The sequence below is a fragment of the Ambystoma mexicanum genome, chromosome 7q, assembly GCF_040938575.1.
Source record: "Ambystoma mexicanum isolate Mex_15411 chromosome 7q, UKY_AmexF1_1, whole genome shotgun sequence".
Lineage (NCBI taxonomy): Eukaryota > Metazoa > Chordata > Amphibia > Caudata > Ambystomatidae > Ambystoma > Ambystoma mexicanum.
In genome coordinates this window covers 482,017,815-482,023,348 of record NC_090941.1, presented here as the reverse complement: position 1 = coordinate 482,023,348, position 5,534 = coordinate 482,017,815, and the positions used below count along the sequence as shown (strand labels likewise).

Genomic DNA, 5,534 nt, shown 5'->3' with positions numbered 1-5,534 from the left:
TAAGTACCCAGACATACCTTTCATTAATCGGGGGTTCCGATATGTTTTCACTTTCTTTAGCCGATATACGGTTTTCATTTAGCATGCACACTCTGATTTTTTCATTTAGCATGCACACTTTGACTTTTTCACCTACCTGATCTCGGATTGTGGACGCACTGTTTGAACCGGTTCTGAGTGCGGCAGGTGAGCGCAACACGGCGGCAATATTACTCATTATTTTTTAAGAATGCACATGTTAAATGATGCTGTCACATGATCCATGTGAGTCACGTGTTAGTAACGGGAACACCAAAGGGCCATTTTTGATTGGCCTTCATGATGGTACCCAGAAGCATTTAAACGCGCTCCGGCATACGGCCAACATAGAGGCTGTTTCCGCATTCGGTGGAGACCGATGTCAGATGTAACGCGACCTGCAGCGCAGCAGTTCGGGATCCAGATCCTGTTACAGATTTAATTGAAGGTAAGTGAAGCTCTCGCCATCGGGTTTAAGAGCTGCACGGAGTAGTTTTCACTGCGCATGAGCTTAAGGGGTATTTCAGTGTGAATTAGGGAGATGTAGAACATGCCGGTTTTTGGGAAGCTACTGATAATGTGGGACGACTTAATCATTTGCTTTAGCTGCTCGACTCTGTGTATACCCTAAAAATAAACACACACATATGAATGGACAGAACACACTTTTGGCTGCATTTGAATTACATCCAGGAACTGCACGCTAGTGTAATACTGTACATTCTCCCCATATAGCTTTGCACATGAAGGTACCCGGATGAGGTGCGAGTAAGATCGTGACAGCGCGAGCTCCACTCCGTATTGGTGCACGATATTTCGCCGGCCAAAACACGAGACAGAAGATCGTGGTCGACTTAAGGGATTTCCTCCATACATGGTTGTGGGTAAGCTTTAACGCTATACTATTTTCTCCAAACTGCTAGGCAGAGTTGTCATCTCTGATTGTATTTGATTGATTAGAGTTCCTGACCGAAGAATTTTGATTAATTGATTTCAGAATTGAAATGTGCGGTCGAGCTGATGCTCTACTTGAGTGAAAGGTGCTCCCGTACCCTGATTTGAGCTCTTTTTGGAGCCGTATGCAGAGAGTCGGAGAGTAACCATTTAAAAAGATGTACCCTTGACTACATTGGAATGTGAATCTCCCTGAGTTTGTTAATGAGCACACACCTGATTCTCTGGTGAGCCCATAAGATGCGATATGAAATATTGAAAGTTTAGGACCTCACCCCTTTGTGAAATAATAGCTTTTTCCTAAATATTCTGATTGTTAGTCAGAGCAATTGGAACCCAGTGCAAAATATGCTGGGCCGGATTAGAGACCGCTAATTCTTCACTCTTGAATTTCTGTGTTTTTTTTCGATTTCTTTTTCTTGTCTTTTTTTCTTTTTCTCTCTTTTGACTGTGATTCTCATTTTGTGTTGATTTACTGTCTTCGTTCAGGCCGATGCTATATTACGGTTCTTTTGGGTCCTGTGATTAACTTTTTCGATCTGTTTGCTTTTCCATCCACTCTACGGTTGTTAGACCTAGCCAATTCTCTGGCACTGCGAGATCTAGTGGGTTGGGAACCTAAGCTATACGTGTCATTTTTTGAAACTGCTATAAACAGAGCTAATTATAAGCTTTGATATATTAGGCACAACAATTGTGATTTGCCCTTTATTCAAATGTATGATACATAACTATGAACAGAAATTGATATACTGTTCCTCTGTACTGCTTTCTTGCAGGAGAAGAGTTTGCTTGAAGTCCTCTACCTGGATTTTCCAGAAAACAAAGATTTGAAAGTCCACTACACAAAGCATTTAAACCTTGAAGTGAATAACCTAAATTGTGGTAACACAAGACTCTGGTCACTGCTTTGATGCAATGATTCCACTTTTTCTGCCCCTGATGAATTTCTATGGAATCGCCCGCTAAAAGGAAAGAAACATATTGGGCTTATTTTTTATGATTGTTGAAATGTATTGATTGTGTATGAATGAATAACGATTCATGAATGAGTGTGTATGGTACGAATGATGATGAGTGGGATAGTAAGTAAATAAATTTTATCATGGATTATCACTGTGTATAAGCCACTTTACCATCTAGGTCCCTATCTTTGGGACTTAAATGTGGAATTGTGTTGCAATGGTAGTGCACTTTAATGTTCTGTGTTCTATTTCTCACTGCTAACTTATAACATAGTGTAGCTAGTGTAGTTTATGAAAGGTTATCTACACCAAATGTTGTATTTAACATATTTATTGTATTTGTATTAAATAATAATTAAAATATGTAATTTTGATATCTTTTGATCTCCTTTGTTTTCCATCAGTGATGAGTATGGTGCTTATTGAGGACATGCACTAACATTCTCCGACTCTCCAAGAAAGTGGTAGTTTTTGAGTCACAAGCTTTTTTGTTGTTGCCAAGGGTTCCACCCTTAATGTGAGGGTTTGCTTGTGATTCCAATTTCTCCCTCAACCTCCTAGTGTTTTGTTGTCATCCCTTCTCATTCCCCAATCCCGCCTTTACGTCTAGTTTTCTTTTTTTGCTCTTGGTCAGGTTATGTGAAGCAATGGTTTTAATTAGCAATGTTTGTCACCACAGCTGTTTTTCGAGGGCTGGTGAGAAGGGTTCCTCACACCACTTGGAGATGAGGCGTTTTTATTGTCTGCGTGGTTTATATTTTTACAATTCGGCTTCATTTTGCCAATTATGTGAGCTAGGGGTTCTTGAGGTGGGAAGGATCATACGGGGCTGTCTGAGGGATAGGAGGGTTCCCAGGTTTTTATATTCTCTGGAACAAGTAACCCAATTCTTTGTGCAATGCAATCAAACAATGTTTGATCATGTCTTCTAACTTTATCACATGTGAAGTGCTACCTGCCTGAACTGTGTGGGGTGTTTCCCCCAACCTGTAGTGGTCAAAGCAGATCCTGCTACAACAGCTACATCCCTGTAATTCATAGCTGTTGGCATGCTGCACGCAGGCAGGCCTACAGCCAGCCCCCATGACACATGTCCTCCAAGGCGTTGTCCGCGCTTGTCTGCCGGTCTCAGCTACTTTCTTTTTGCTTCTGCCCTGTTCACACCACGGCTGTTGCTGTCAGCATTGGCAGTCTCTATCGACTTAATCCAGGGCCACACTCTCATGTGGGTCTGACTTTGAGTGAAAGTAATTGGGATCTCAGCCAGGCAGATTCAGAGAATCTGTTTAATTCGGCCAATTAAACCGGGATTAAAAATCCCAATCCAATTCAATCACTGTCTGCTGCTCCTGAACAGTGCATAGAAAATAAGGCAAACATTGCTACCTACCACCAGTGCTGGGCGCCGCCGGCAGCACACAGCTCTGAGCCTCCCGGTTTAGGACTTCCCCATACTCAAGGCCCCCGGCCAGAAGAACACTGAGTGGGGGGGAGGAGTTGCAGGGTCAGCCTCAGCGTTTGTATTTGTTAATTACTTATATCGCGCACCGAACCCTGAGGTAAATGGGCGCTTGAGAAACTTGATGGTTACATACATATTAAGAAGAAGTACATTTTACATTTACAAGAGGCAGGAATAAAGACCCTGGTTACAGGTGGATCGGAGTGAAGCAATAAGCAGTGTTCTAAGTAGCAAAGGTGGCAGAGCAAGAGGGTACCCTCTTGCTGGTTGTTACTCAACCAATTGTTTTAGGCTCACTTTGGAGGTGAGGAAGGATGGTTCTGGTCTGAGGTGGGGAGGGAATTCCAACGTTTAGCAGCTTGGATGGGAAAGTAGCTCCTCCTGCTGTTTTCAGGTTGAATCTTGGCACTATACGGTTGTGAGATTGCGAAGGTCTGGTGGCTTGTGTAGGTTGGTGCGAGCAGATTTTGTCAGAGATATTTAGGGGCTGTATTGGTGAGACATTAATGCGTGATGGCTAAGTATCACGAATAGGCAGCCAGTTGACATTGTGTCTGTGCATGGAGATTTGGCAGGATCTGGGTAGGCTGAGTGCTGCTCTCAATTAGTTGTTCTGAAGTGCCTGGCGTCTGTTTAGGTTTTGTTCAGAAGAGCCTAAAAAGAGTGTGTTGCAGTAGTCTAATTTAGACAATGCAAGAGCTCTAGCTAGCGTTAGACAGCTACTTGTGGATAAATACGATTTGCAGCTGTAAATCAGTTTATTCGTATAGGCTGTAGAGGATGCCACACTACTGATTTGTTTTTAAGAGATAGTGTTGAGTCGAGGTATAACCCAAGGGTTTATATCTCTTTGGACACCTTGATTGGGTTGCCGTCAATACTGAAGGATCAGTATCTGGTATCGAGCTTATTCAAGCATGCTTGAGTGCCCACAATCATTAGCTCAGTCTTGTCGTCATTAAGACAGACTATTGGTGGCCATCCAAGCTTGGATTTCTAAATAGATGTCGTTCAATAGTTTAGCGTCTTGGCCATAGTGGTCAGTGAGCGGGATGAGGAGTTGGGTGTCATTTGCATAGTTGGTGTAGATGACACCCAAGTTGTCCAGGCGGTCGAATAGTAACTTAGTAAAAATATTGCATAGGGTGGGTGACACACAGGAGCCTTGAGGGACTCCACAGAGTATGGGTATTGGGTCTGCAGAGGCTGATGGGGAGAAAACTCTGGTGCTTCGGTTGGAAAGGAAGGATTTTACCCAGGCGGAAGCATTGGAGGAGAAAGCTAAAGCTGTGGTAAGGTGTTTGGTGAGAATTTGGTGGTCAACGAGGTCGAAGACCGCAGATAAATCAAGGAGTAAGAGGATTGCTAGCTTGCCTTTGTCCCGCACCGCGTACATTTGGATCTTGAGGTCAAGGAGGGCTGTCTCAGTTCCATGTCTGGGTCTGAAGCCTGATTGTCTAAGGCCTAGGAGTTGGTTCTCCTCTAGGTGTTTCTGAATTTGCAAATAGGCCATGCAGTCCAAGATTTTGAGGAGGAATGGTACGGTGGTGATGGGCATGTAAGAAGTGGGTATATTTGGGTCAAGGTTGGGTTTCTTTAAAAGAGGCATGACCCAGGCTTCCTTGAGATTGTTGGGTCCAAGATTGGTCGAGAAGGAGGAGTTTATCAGAGTGGTAATGAAACGGGCAAGATATTTGGCTCCATCTTTAATGATGGAGGCAGGACAGGTATCTCCCTGGCAGTGAGAGGGTTTTAAACTTTCTATGATGCTTTCAACTTCCTTTGGTGTTGCGAGAAAGTGAAAGGGGTGTATGATTGTGGGATTTTTGCCGGGTCTGAGGTGGTTAGGGGGTTGTTGATAAGGCTGGCTTTTTTGGATTCAATCTTATTTTGAAGAAGCGTTATTTTATTAGCTAGGTCTTGCTGTATTTTAGTACACCATGTTGCATCTTTGATGCAATCTTGTGTGGGAGGGGCTGGGGATTCGTGCTCTAAGGATGCTTAATAGCTCCTTGGTGTTGGATTTAGTGTTGTGGATTCTGGAACTATAGGTTTCTTTTTTTGCAGAGAGGATGGCTGTTCTGTAGATTGCAGCAGCCAACATAAATGCGGTTTTGTTGGTGTTGGTAGGCGAG

At 43.4% G+C, this 5,534-nt stretch overlaps 1 long non-coding RNA gene across 1 annotated transcript; it reads left to right on the top strand.

Moving 5' to 3' along the window:
- Nucleotides 1-309: 309 nt before the first annotated feature.
- LOC138528602 (uncharacterized) lies at nt 310-2,311 on the top strand. Its single transcript, XR_011284184.1, has 3 exons — nt 310-466; nt 754-902; nt 1,752-2,311. It is a non-coding gene; the product is annotated as an uncharacterized lncRNA (long non-coding RNA).
- The last annotated feature ends 3,223 nt before the right edge of the window (nt 2,312-5,534 follow it).